The 14,057-nt window shown below is 42.5% G+C and overlaps 1 protein-coding gene and 1 long non-coding RNA gene across 12 annotated transcripts in view; one reads left to right on the top strand and one right to left on the bottom strand.

Moving 5' to 3' along the window:
• Hipk2 (homeodomain interacting protein kinase 2) overlaps positions 1-14,057 on the top strand; it is a 189,803-nt gene that overhangs the window by 84,359 nt on the left and 91,387 nt on the right.
• Positions 9,409-13,693, bottom strand: LOC147994812 (uncharacterized). The gene is made up of 3 exons (XR_015686493.1): positions 13,549-13,693; positions 12,751-12,816; positions 9,409-9,813 (listed from the first exon to the last, which is right to left on the bottom strand). It is a non-coding gene; the product is annotated as an uncharacterized LOC147994812 (long non-coding RNA).

The following is a 14,057-nucleotide window of genomic DNA, read 5'->3' as shown; positions in this document are numbered from 1 at the left end:
ATATATGAATGTCCCTGCTAGAATGAATGTCCCTGTGGAAGCCAGTTCCCAGTGGTCCTCACCTCCTAGTGTTCAGGATTGATTTGTGGGCCCTGTGGGATCTGACAGAAATGATGGCATATTGCTTCAAAGATTAGATTATAGATGATATGTTGGCTTCTGCCTTGGTGTCTGTTCCTTGTCTCCCCTTATGAGCAGCAGCCCTGTAGAAGTCCACACAAGGAAACACTGAGACCTTCAGCCAACAGCCGTGTTAGTGAACTTGGAAATGAATCATGTTGATTACAGCGTTTTGACAGACCCTGACCCATATCACCCAGCTAGGCCACTGCTGAATCTCTAACCTACAGAACTACTATTTTAAGCTATTATGGTGATTGGTTATGTGGCAGTAGATAATTAACACAGACCTTACAGTATCTTCATCCTAAACCATACAACATATGTGTGTCAGAAAGACCATAAAGAGGGTCAAAGTCTGGACTATATCTGGAACTATAATCCTTTAGGAAATGCTAAGTAATGTAAAGCCCTGTTTTATTCACTAGCAAGTTGTTAGTGAGCTCATGGTGTGAAATGCCTCATCTCTGGATTGAAAGGACATTTTCCTTTCCTGTCCACTGCCTTGATATTTCATTAAAAAGATGAGACTTCTGCACACCTTTCCCATCTGTGACTCTGAGATGCTGGAATAGTCTCGAGAAGGGACCATCACAGTTTAAAAGGTGAGGGATGAGGCTAGAGAGGGGAGCAGAAGCATTGGAGAGTGAAGAGCGTGTTTGCAGCTTGGCAGGCCAAGCACTCAGAGGCCCTGCCTGGGTCTTCTAGGTCTTCAGAGGAAATGGGTGTGTGTGGGCTTTCAGTATAGTACTCAGAAGGCTGCTACTTCTGTGGTTTCCATTGAGTAGACTTGGAGCAACAATAAACATGCGCGAGCACTTACACATGCCAGAGAGGATGCTAAATACCGTGGGGGCACAGATGAGGGGAAAGCGACAGGCCCTGCTGGGAAGGAACAGATTCTTGTGGAGGCAAGAGCCATGCATGTCTGCCTGGGCAGACACACCTGGGATGACTGGGGAGCTGCTATGAGAGGTAGCAGTCTGGGTAGACTCTGCAGGAGGCAGAGTTGGCATGCCTGTCCTGTACTCCAGCAGGACCCTCACTCTAACACCTGCTCACACACCTCCATGTTTATCTGGCCTCGCTCCAATAGACGTTTCTCAAGCCTGGGTGTGGATCTTATGCAGTGTTCTGGTAGCAGTACAATGCTTCTTGTAGGTCCTCAGTGGAAGGTAGAAGGAGATAACTGAGTGTATGCATGAGTGAAGGAGGGTCTGTGATGGGTGATAACACTACAGACATCATTTAGGACCGAACTCTAACGGGTCTCCACTCCACAGCAAGTAAAATCAGAATCTGGAGTAGTAGCCACATTTGTACCTGACCTGAGCAATGGCTCTGCCCTAAATCCAAAGTCGTATCAGATAGGGGCTGAGGCAGGAAAGTCTAGAGCAGTTCAGCATCTCCAGGAGAGGTTCCTAGAAGCAGCCTCAGCTCAAAATGAAGAAGAAATGCTGGACTACACACAGAGAACTCCAGTTTCCTCTCCATAAGAAAAGAGGACACCATGCATAGCATACTCAGCTTGGCACATGAACATCCAGGCTATATCCCATATGCTTCTTGGAAAGTCAGAAAATTTCTAAAAGTATGAGTCTTGATGTAGAGATCTTTAAAGGTGTTCTCTGGTGGTAGCAACCACAATCCTTAGTTTTCATGTAAAGCAAACAGGTTGATTTTGAATTCCCAGAAACAGAGATATGTCCTTTCATAGTGTTCAACATCCAATAGAGATGGTGTTCAGTCCTGCCTTGATTGCACACATTTTGGTACGAGAGGAACTGGGGGAAGGAGGAGTGTGTACCATTGGGGTTACCATGTAAATCTACCAGTACAGTTTTTGTCTTTAAACTCCAGACATCATTTGGCTTTGGAAGTAGATTTGTGGTTTGGTTTAATTGTGGGGTGTGGAGCATTTTGAAAATGCACTGCAAACTTTCAAAATCAGCTAATAAAGCCATTTGGAGGGACCAGAAAAGCAGGGCCACTTCCTCCCCCCTCCCTCCACCTCCATCCAGCCTGTCCTCAGTTTTGGTCCAGGATTGCAGCACAATTTTATCATCAAAATTGGCACAAACAAAAAACTCTGAAAGTTTAAATGAAGTTTCAAGTAGTCAAATGATGCAGCAAGATTGACCCAGTTGAAATTTGCAGCCGGCAGAGCTGTGTTTATATCAGGAAAGGTGTGTTGCCAGCTCCTGTGTGTAAAATGCTCCCAAAATAGAGATGGAGATTGGCTGTGTCATGCTGTGACTCAGCGTGATTTTATTCTACAGTGACTTAGTGCCAACCAAAAGGAGGGGTGAATACAGTATGACCTGCCCTTCACAGGAAGTTTATGGGGCAGGAAAAACTGTGTGTAGCTCCTGTGTAACTTAGTAGCCCCCTGGTCCTATCACCAAGTACCTGGCTGTGAGATGGACTCAGGTGACAGTCCTATGGAAGGGGACTTAAAATAATATATTCAGGCCATTCTGCAGAGCCTGGTTTGGCAGGTGACCACACACCCAAATGAGGAGCTACCTGCAAGATGTACCTTGTTCTGGGTGGGGAATATAGGAAGCTCAGGTAAATGTGCACATGTCATAAATGAGACAGGATTCTGTCCTCTGAAGATTTCTGGACCATTTTATCCTGAGAGGCTTGGGTTTTTTGTTGGTTTGTTGGTTTGTTTACATTTTACTTTGCTACATTTGAGCCATTTAGCGAAGCCATTTTAGTTACCACCACTGATCACTCTTGTTCCTGTCTGTCAAGCTCTGTAGTTTTTAAGTCATCCCCGCCCCCAGCAACCCCTTATAAAATGTCATCCTCTCAAAACCCTATGTAAGGCACTATGTAAGGAAGGATTGAAGTCAACAAGAGAAACTTAATAAATGGTCCCTACCATGGGATGGCTAGACTTGTTATGGCTTGCTACCCTGCCAAGGGTCTGTGCCCGAGAAGTGTTAGGTAGCTTTCCCTATCAAGATCTGTGCTTTGCTTGGGCTATGTGGGCAATAAGGTGCCTTGGGTGTGAACCAGGATCCATGTGTGAAGTAGCCATGGTGGAGCAGGGTAGGGCAAAAGCGAGGCAAGCACACAACAAAAACATTGCTGGGGCAGAAAAGACATTGCCTAAGACTACTACCCTGAGAGACTTCAGAATGCTAAGCCCACACTAAGTTCAGAGTAATGATTTGTGGAGGGAGGAGCATTTCTGGAGATTGGTTTGCCTTTGAAAATTCTAGATTCACCTTTTCTTTTCAATCTACTTTTTCCAGTAGACTTTGTTCCCTGGGGGTTTAATGTCCATGTCAAAATGAATCTTGATAAAAGCACCAAAGATGTTAAATATTTATTTTAAGTTAACTGCTCTGCTTCTGAGAGGTTAAAACACAAATGCGTTTTCATGCAGAGCCTTTCACTAGTCAGCTTAAGCTTCCCCGAGCTTTTTCTTTGGCACTACAGTAAGCCAGCTAACAAACTGCATTCCTGAGATGAGCTGACAAGGGTGCAGAAATGAAGAAATAAACAAAAAGCCATGTTAATTTCAAGCTTCACTAAGAATACAAAAAGTAATATTAACAGTTGCTGAATGACAAATAATGAAATGGCTGGAATTTTTTAATGCTTCTAGCAAGCTTTTATAATCTTTCATGGAATTTTCTCCCTGTCAGGTATAGCACATTTATAGCCAGCAGTGTGCTAGACAGTTTTGATAGGCTGTTTAAAGATGGATACATCCAAGCACGTGAGTGTATCTATATATAATTCTTTAGCTCCATTCACGTGTCTTCATATGCTAGAAGGAGCTCTTTGTCCTTAGCCTAAAATCTTCATAATTGCTTATCTGTTTAGATAAAAGGTATTTTATTCTGCTGGAGAGTGGTCACAATGTTGTCATTTCGTCGTTACTGTTGGCTAATAAATACATATTAAAATCTATGTGTGTGTGTACCTCAGGGTTGTGTTTGTTTCTGGTTTCTCTTATGGTCATAGACCTTAAAAGTCTACCCTTACATCCTAATGTAGTAATGTATACATTAAGAAATAGTAAGGAGCTGGACAACGGTGATGCATGTCTTTAATCCCAGCGCTCGGGAGACAGAGGCAGGTGGATCTCTGAGTTTAAGGCCGGCCTGGTCTTCAAAATGAGTTCCAAATTGCTAGAACTACACAAAGAAACCCTGTCTCAAAAAAAATAAAACGTAAGATTGTGAAATGTGTACTTATATATCAATTAATAGGGCATGGATAATTTAAATTGACCTCAGTGCAATGCAGCACATATGCAATGTACAAGGAACTGTGGGAGGCATTTTCTGGCACTTTGCTGCTCACCGGGGCCCTTTCTTCCAGTGTTTGATTGTGGGGAGATGGAACAGTGGTGGCTGAAAGGAAGGGGAACTTGGCATCAGTCCTAAACCAAACAGCAGGTCTTCTCCCTTCCTGTCACCCTGCCTCAATTATAATGCCCACACACTCAGACAAAAAGACTTGTCATTAACTCCATTGACCCAGCACTAGTCCTTAGCACACAGTAGGCCCCTGATAGATACCTCTTGAAGAGCAGCTGGGCACATAGGATGATGGGATGGGTTCTGAGATCTGGTGAGTGTCCATAATGACGAGGAAGACTGCTTAAGGATGCAAGGCAGGGAGTGGGCAGCCAAGAGAATTGACATGGTTGAGTCTAGAATTCCCATGCCAGGGGAAGTGAAGTGTGGCCTACTGAATGACCCTATCCACCCCTTTATCTACTGTCTCTGTGCCCTTTTTTGGTGGTGATGGGGTGGGGCTGGCAGGATTGGCCTCATATCCACAGTCCTCCTTCTAAGCCTCCTAAGCCCTTTGTACCGTGTAGGCAGAGATGAATGGTTGGCCAGAGTTTACTGGATTCTTCTGTAGAAGAATAGGGCAAAGATGAGTGCAGTTACCTTGGAGCCATGTTCTGAATCGACAGTGCCTACTCAGTGCTCTGTTGACCAAGGACTGGCTTAATGGTGTGTGTGTGTGTGTGTGTGTGTGTGTGTGTGTGTGTGTGTGTGTGTGTGTGTCTGTCTGTCTGTCTGTGTCTGTGTCTGTTTGTCTGTCTGTCTGTCTGTCTCTGTGTGTGTCTATGTGTGCGTCTCTGTGTGTGTGTGTGTGCATGCGCACATGCGCAAGCACATGTAGTTTAAGAGAGTTAATATGGGAGTAATTGAGTAGGATAGAGCTGTGGACAGGGTCTGGATATAAGAAACCTCTTATAAAGATATTGCAGCTGGCAATTGAGGCATCTTCCCCCCATCCCCCCCCCCCCCGGGGCTGGGGACCGAACCCAGGACCTTGCGCTTCCTAGGTAAGCGCTCTACCACTGAGCCAAATCCCCAACCCCCAATTGAGGCATCTTTGAACTCAGAATATCCTTTGAATCTTATCTAAAACAGCTTGGCTCAATGTTCCTGTTTATGTCACCCACATAGGGGTCCACCCGCAAGCTCTTTCTCACACCTTTGCTTTGCCCTTGTGGTCTCTGCACAGTCAGGTTTAACTCCATGTGTTGCTTGCTTCCTGGTGACATCAACTTTATATGGGCCCCGAGTGACAGTGCCTGAGCCTACCTTTGCTATTCTTCTCCTGTCATCTGTATGTAGATTTGGTTTTTGTCTCCCCACAAGTTCCTTGACGAGTGGGGACTGTGCTCACATTTTTCTGTGCTCTCAGGGGATTATCATAATGTTTTTCACATAGCTGGTTCTTTCTAAATGTTTGATGATGACACAGCCACTGAGCAGGATGGATGTGTAGGAGAAAACATACCCTCTCTCATTCTATAAATTAGTCAGAATATATCAGGCTAATAACAGTAAGAGTGAGCATCTGTCAGTCTGATGCACCAACATCTATCAGACAAAGCAGTTAAACCCATGTCAGTCATTTCGATACAATAAAACTAAAATTAGACACAGGATAAATACACTCAAGATGAGAGCGTTTATGCCAGTGTTGGTTTCAAGACTGATAGAAGCAGATGCTGAAGCATCCAGGCTCTGAGATCTGGTCAGTAGACAGCTGTTCCAGTGGAGAGCCAGTCTGGGTGGCAGGAAGTAGAGGGCTGGGGCTGGAGCCCTGAGTCCATGTCTAAGGGGCATGAAATACAGAAATTTTGAAAATGCAGATAGTTTTGGTTAGTGATATTCTTTAGTAGTTTTAAATTTTAAAAATCTCCTTCATGAGGTAGTTAATTAGCTCTGGGAACAAAAGTTTTTAAAACAGAAGACTAATTGGTTAATATGATCGCTGTGCTTATTTTAATTCCATTTGTTTCAAGAAACCAGTGTTGTAAACCAAGTTTGCTTCTTAAGCTGAACTAGAGCCGTTCTGCCTGGAATCTGTTTTTCATCTTCTTGTAGCTTGTGCAGTTTCATCTCTGAGATCCTTTGACTGTGCTTTCTCTAAGCTCTTGCTGCCCCAGGCCCATCCTGCCTCAGCACTGTTGCAGTTCTTGGGCTCTCCTAACTGTTCCTAGTCAATACCGCACAGACAAGGCTTCAACTGTCCTTCCTGCTTTGTATGTGGTCAATACCACAAGACAAGGGTTTAACTTTTCTTACTGCTTCACAGGGGAGATGATGTAAAGAAATAAAAAACTGGGGTTCAGTGGGCACAGTGCATGCCACACCAGTCAGAATTCCTAGCATCCATACAAAAGCCAGGAGCAGCAGGACACATCTGTAATCCTAGCACTAGGGGTTCAGAGACAGGTGACTCTAGAGCTTTCTGGCCAGCCAGAGTGGCTATATCATTGAGTTCCAGGTTCACTGAAGAGATTCTATCTCAAAAAATAAAGTTGGGAATGGTAGAAGAAGGTCTCCAGCAGGAGCCTCTAGCTTCCATGTGCATGCTTATATATGTGCGCACTCCAGCCCTCAAAATTAAAAGATTAAAAAAAAAAAACCAAGCATTTGATTTTCTGCATTAGTTGTTTGAAATCTGGCCTTATTGGACGAAAAAAGACACCTCCAATAGGTCTGAGTATCCAAAGACCTAAAGCAGAGGAAAACCCAATGAAACTGTAAAGCGCCACATAAATTTAGTTATTGGCACCATGATTATCCATATTACCTTCAGATAGATTCATTTTAACTTCGTACTCCATTTACGTTTAAGATCACCAAACCAAAAGTCAGCATGCTATAGCAGCTGTCTGGCAACTTCCTGGAAACAACAGAAATGAAATAAATCAGAAGTCAGACTCCCCCAAACTTCCTGCCACACTGGAGGCCCCATAAGTGGAAGGTCCCACGTGAAACAGAGGTGCTTGGTAACAGGTACACCCAGCCGCAGGGATCCTCACGCAGACATGCTGTGCCAAACGCCGACTCCCAGGAGCTTGCCCAACCCTCATGCCTTCTCACTTAGTCCTACACAGCAGTGAGAGCTGACAGGAACTAGGGGTGGAGACCCTCTTCTCCCAGAAAACTTGTTTTTACTCTGTGAAGAAGAGGAGATGGGAAGAGCACAACACTATTGCCAGGGCCACCTGCCTGCCACCATGACCTTCATGTTACCAGCCAACTCCCCTTGAGTGTGTTTGCAGCCAGCATCTTTCTGTGCATGCTCAGTGCATAGTTTGTGTTCTTTCCCCTGTTCCAGAGCAGGTGGGCTTCGGGTATAACTTAGGGCCCACTTCCAATCCCCCTTTCTCAGGAAAAAAGTTTAGACATCACTTTATAGGCCATCATGGGTCTAACCACTGGGACTTAATTGCCATTAATGTATTTGTTTTAATGACTGAAGCAATGGTAAACCTTATTTGCCCATGGGCTTTGTTCCAACTTACATTATGTTTTGCAAGGACACTGAGTAAATTACAGAACACTTAATCATACCCTGGTCAGAACAGTCAAAGTATAAATTCTTTATGATTTGAGTTGAAAATGGGTGGTCAAGTTCAAGATATTAAATAAATTGTGGTTCTGGTTCACTGAACTTAATCATCTAAGTTAATAAAAATGTTACTTTTAATATCTTTTGAAATGCTCCCATTCTGAAGTCTGCAAAAACTGACTTCCTTCCTCCCTTCCTTCCTTCCTTCCTTCCTTCCTTCCTTTCTTCCTTCCTTTCTTCCTTTCTTGCTTTTCTTTATTATTATTTTTTTTTGCAGTTCTTGGTTGATATATTTAAAATGTCTCCAGTTTTTATAATCTTGACAGGTGTTTGGTACCCAAGATATTTTGTAATTTCATGCCAATTTAGATAAAAGTAGCATTTGATTTTTAAATTAGTAAGCCGAGAATCAAGTCTATAAATGCTCAAGTGTTGGAATGTAGACTCCACGAGGGTAAGAGGGTAAGAGGGTACACTCCTTTCTCTCTATGCTGTCCCTAGCATCTAAATCAGTGCACACACCACATCACACCCACTAGAGAATCTTGAATGAGTGAATAGATAAACTATAGAAACAAACTAGAAGAAATTAACCAAGGGGCCAGTGATGCAGCTCAGCCGGTAAAGGGATTTGTTGCCAAGCCCGAGGACAAGCCTGAGTGAAATCCCTGGGGCTCCCAGGGAGAAGGACGAGGACTGACTTATAAGTTATCTTCTGACCTCCACGTTTGCACTGTAGTGTGTATGTACCTCCTCTTGTGCATGCTTATACACACACACACACACACACACACACACACACACCTGCATACACGTATGCATGTACACTAAATGATTAAATGTAACTTAAAATTTAAGTAAATTAATAAAAATCCAGACCACTATGTAATAAGCTTCAGATGTGCCTTAAAAGCAGAACTTAGAGAGTACACAGATGGCAGTAACTAGCAGTTCTTTCTGTTTCCATGTGAATGATAACATTCCAGGCCTAGATTTTGCTTATGATTATTTCCAATAAATGCACTAGTCATTTCTTTAGACCTCTATTATCAGCTGTAGTCCTGGAATAGTGTCCACTCTGTTCCAATACACAGATTATATAAATGGTTTTAACAGCTCTAACTCAGCAGTGTTTATAGAAGCCGCATATGGATCAGTGATGGCAGTCACCATGTTTGAGAAAATGTCACGCTAACAGTTGTTAAGGTAAATCTGTAAGCACAGAGTTCATCAGTGATGTTTTCTGGAAACCCGTCTGTGACATAATTACTATTTTAAATTTTCTGATTCTTTATATCTTGTGTTACTGTTTGACAAGCCATTTTCCGTTTGCTGAGTGCCCACTGTAATGCTTTGTTTTCAAGTATTATAAAAAAAAATCTTAATGTTCTTTCTAGAAAAATCCCTCTTTCAGTTCATTATTTCAGACTGTGGCTTTTAAAAGTTTTATTTTCAAGTTGTACTCAGAACTAGAAGATACTTTAACGGCCCAGCTTTAACAACTCTGTTTTGAATGTCAGGAATGCAGATGTGGCAGCCAGATGCTCCTTGCTGCAGACAACAGCAGTGGTCAACAATTGCCTGATGTTTCTTGTGCTTCACATAGTGAGCAGGACATCCATGTTCTGAACTTGGAGGAGCTCCACAGGTCCAGCTCTCGGCAAGCAGTGTAAAGCGTCTGTGTGGTGACGCAGCCTTCGAGGCCAGCAGCCTTCAAGGCCAGCCTCAAATCAATATCAAGAGAGGGAAATGTCTAGCTTTTGTTGTGTCAGTTCTCACTTTGCCAGATGTCTGAAAGCAATTTAAGAGACTTTTCAGCCAAACCCTCCGGTAGACCTAGGAAAGCATAAAGTTAGCCTGTTAACTGTTCTCTACTTTGCTGTCTTGGCATCTCCATAAATAAAACATTAAAAATATGGTGGCACAGGGAAGAGATAAAGGTATTCTTCTCTTTGAATGTGGGTGTAGGTGCTTCCCCCACCCCAAGAGGCAGGGTTTCTCTGTGTAGCCCTGTCTGTCCTGGAACTCACTCTGCTGACCAAGCTGACCTTGAACTCACCAGCCTCTGCCTCCCAAGTTTGGGATTAAATGTGTGACCCACCACTGCCACCACCCAGTAGTGTAGGTGCTACTGTGCTTGATTTTCCTCTTGACCTCACCTTCATATGACTGGCATCAATAGCAAGTCCTCTAACATGGTCATGTTTGTAGACTTTTATTTCCATTAGCATTGTGTCAGAGTGTGTGTGTGTGTGTGTGTGTGTGTGTGTGTGTGTGTGTGTGTATGTGTGTGTGTGTGTGTGTCTGTGTCTGTATGTCTGTGTGTACTTTCGTCATCACTTTCCCTCAATGGTGACAGTATTATTGTAATGAGACTGCAGTGGAACAGGAATTTCCCTCTGCATTATATGCTTACATGGTCAGCCCTCTGTTTGCCAGATGCCATCCATGTAAAAACCGTGCACAACATAATTTTTATAAAACTTATTTCAACCTCATTTTCCCATCCACAGATGAATCTTAAAGGCTAAATTTAAGTTGTTGTTTTAAGGTCTGAGTGTACAAAAGAAGAATAGTCTTATTAAAATGTCACCTCTGTCTTTAATTATGAGCACTCACAATATGCTTATCTCCTCTCCTGGTTTATCTCCCCTGCCAGATCACTCCTCAAAGAGAAAGCGAGGCTTCTGTTTATGTCATCCTTTGAAATGGCTTAAGAACAGACTGTATACACATCGGCCCTCTGGACAACAGGGCTAAGCTTGGCTTATGGAAGGGAGAGGGTTTGGTGACCTTCTGGAAAGGTCACTCTCCACTGGGAATCATAAGCCCTCCACACTGAGACTGTAGTTGTTAGCTAAAGAGATTAACTCAGAAGAAGAGATTTGTAAGGCCAAGTCATTGGTGTTTTGGTTTTGATAGGAAAATTGAACTGGCCCTTCAGTAAATTGACCGCATAATATAAGGCACAGGTTGAAGCAATGCAGTAGCATGAATTCTTCTATGGTTATTTGGTTATTTTTAAATACCTTTGACATTTGAAAGGCCCATGGACAAAGGCCAACCTGTAAGTGGTTATGTTTCGAGAGGTAAATAAAATCCATTCATTGGCCTTTTTACCTTAACCATCTGGATCTAAAGCAGGGTTTTGTTTCATTTAAATAGAATAGCCAACATGTAGTTTTAAGAAAGATTTCATTGTATATATTCATTGTGCATGGTGTTGTATTAAAATACTTGGTTTAGAGTTTTAATATTAGTACCATTCAGTTCAAGCAGTTCTGAATAATATTTGTGAAACTTTTCATCACAAAATGAGTGATATTAAACTCTAATAGGATTGATTTTGTTAATTTTTTTAATCAGTCTTAAGGTATTTAACAGTACTTGAAGTAGAAGATGTCTCACTAGACACCCAGATAAATAAAAATGTTCCTTACATTGTTTCTACAATGTTTCACATTGATCAGACTTCTTTGGTTTGTATATCTATTATTATATGACACTGTTGATTCTAGCATTTGTCAATTGTTAATAAATGTTCTCTTTATTCTCACCTAAAAGGTGATTTCAAGTAAAATACAGTATGCCCACTGCTTGCTACCTGTGACACTGGGTTGTCGTTCTGGTGTGTGAAGAAGCTAACCGATACGCTTTGTCTGTTACACATGAATAAAGGCTTTCTGAGGAGCCTGGCAACTTGTGTTTAAGACAGCTCGCTCTTTGCCTCCTCATTACAAAAGCCACCGAGTCAGGGCTGTTTCTGAAGCAGCAGTCACTACTTAAACATCCTAGAGCAGTGACTGAGCACAGTGTGGTGTCACTTTTCAGTTTACTAGTTGTCACAAACGGTAGATCAAGAACTGTTAAATGGATTCTAAATAATGTGATCCTTGTAAGAATCAAATCAACAGGGGGCTGGAGAGATGGCTCAGTGGTTAAGAGCAATGACTGCTCTTTCAGAGGTCCTGAGTTCAATTCCCAGCAACCACATGGTGGCTCACAACCATCTGTAAAGGGCATGTCTGAAGTTAGTGACAGTGTACTCACATACATAAAATAAATAAATAAATCTTAAAAAAAAAAAGATTCAAATCAACAAATCCTGTTGGCATCTGTAAGTCCGTTTGTGCCATTTCACCTGATAATCTCATTCCTTAACACTGTAAGTATTATAAATTTTTGAAACCATGTGAGTAGCTGGGCAGTGGTGGCCTTTAATCCTTAGCAGAGGCGGACGGATCTTTTGGACAGCCAGGTCTACAAAAAGGATCCCTATCTTTAAAAGGAAAAGAAAAGGAAAGGAAAAGGAAAGGAAAGGGGGGGAAAATGTGGGTATATATAATTCTTTCTATTTTTAGTAAAAATTGAATGTTGAAGGCAAAATTGACAGATAAAAGTTAGAAAATTGAGCTGTTAACACGATAGGCTCTGGATTGAGAGTGTAAAGACTATCAAGAATAAGTGCAGGCCGTCACACAAAGCCGCAAAACTGGACAAATGCCGTGATTACAGCTGTGTATTTAAAGACGTGAAGGAGACACTTCTGTGTGATGCTCGCATTTTAGCTTTTGTATATATTGGTTTTCTAAGTGTTAGTCTTAGTTTTTATTAGGAAGTTGTTTGATTTCTTTTCTAACATGCTTTATGTGAGCAAACACATCTTGCACTAGAAAGGATTGGTCAATAATGACATGTAAGAGCACCAAAAATAAGGTGTGTTGTGGTATTTTTGTGCCACTATACGAAGGTATCCTTGTCTGTGTTCCTTACCTACCCAGCTGAGGGTCTCTGCAGTAGGACAGTTGCTCCATGCTGCTTCATCCGCTCAGTGAGAGCCTTAAGGAAGAAGATGGTAGTTGCCAGCCCAGCATGTAACTAACATTTGCTCCTGGCCTCAGCTTTTGAGAAGAGCCAGAGGCCTTCAGTGGCCTCTCCAGGCAGGCGTTCTCACCATGCACCCACCATTCTCCAGGTGAGCGCTCTCCCCATGCACCCACCATTCTCCAGGTGGGTGCACTCACCATGCACCCACCATTCTCCTGCTTCCTTTTAGAGGACACACACTGCGCCAGTTCTGCCTTTTCAAGTCTAGAAGACCTAAAGCTATATGGTGGCTAGGATTAAAGAACAGCCTGGCATCCAGAACTCTAGGCTCTGTGACTTTGTTTATTTTTCTTTTATCCTTTTTTTTTCTATTCTTGTTGCTTTTTTTCTCATTTTGATTTTTTTCCTAAAGGAGGGAAGATTGAAAAAAGAAGTCACTGCTCTTCAGGGATGCCATTAAATTATTGTAAAAATTACAGTCTACAAAAATATGCTTACCATAACATCTTTTCTAGGATTTAGTTTTTATTGTATGTAATTACTGGTCCTTCTAGAAACTGGCTTCTGGCTACCAAGAAACTGCCCATCTCCAGAGCCTATTGCACCATTTGGACAGGCCTGGTGTTTTACACACACACACACGCACACACACACACACACACACACACATACATACATACACACACACATACATACACACACACACACACACACACACACACACACACACACACACACACACACCAGTTGGAAACAGAAGACCAGCCCATCTTCGAAGCTACAGGCACAGCTCCATGGCAGATATTCACAGTGAACAACCAGCTGAGTGGATGTTCTCACCAGAAGATCATCTGGGTCAGGCTAACTAAGTGAGTGACCCCACGCAGGAAAGTGGGGTTCTTATCTAAAGAAAGAACACTCGCAGTTCCAAGTAAGTCAGTTCTGGAATCAGAATGGTTTAATAGAACTAGGTGGGTGGTGTTGGCACAAACCACATCTCTCATCTGAAAGGGAATAAGAGATAGCTTATTTTGGAGCCCTTTTGAGTGGCCATGGCCCAAGAACACAACCTTAGGTTACCCTAAATTCCATGTTCCAACATGGAAGCAGCTTCATGAAGTTTTATGGTTTTATAGAATTGGTTATGGCAAGATGGAGGAGGTTTTTCTGTAGACCTCAGATGTTATCTGATGACATTTTTAGCTTTCAGCTTGGTAACAGCCAGTGGTCTGCTAAGTTAATAGATTCCAAGG

This window comes from Rattus norvegicus, chromosome 4 (genome assembly GCF_021556685.1).
Source record: "Rattus norvegicus strain SHRSP/BbbUtx chromosome 4, alternate assembly SHRSP_T2T, whole genome shotgun sequence".
Lineage (NCBI taxonomy): Eukaryota > Metazoa > Chordata > Mammalia > Rodentia > Muridae > Rattus > Rattus norvegicus.
Note: the sequence above shows the minus strand (reverse complement) of the source record. Positions and strands in the feature narration are given on the sequence as shown.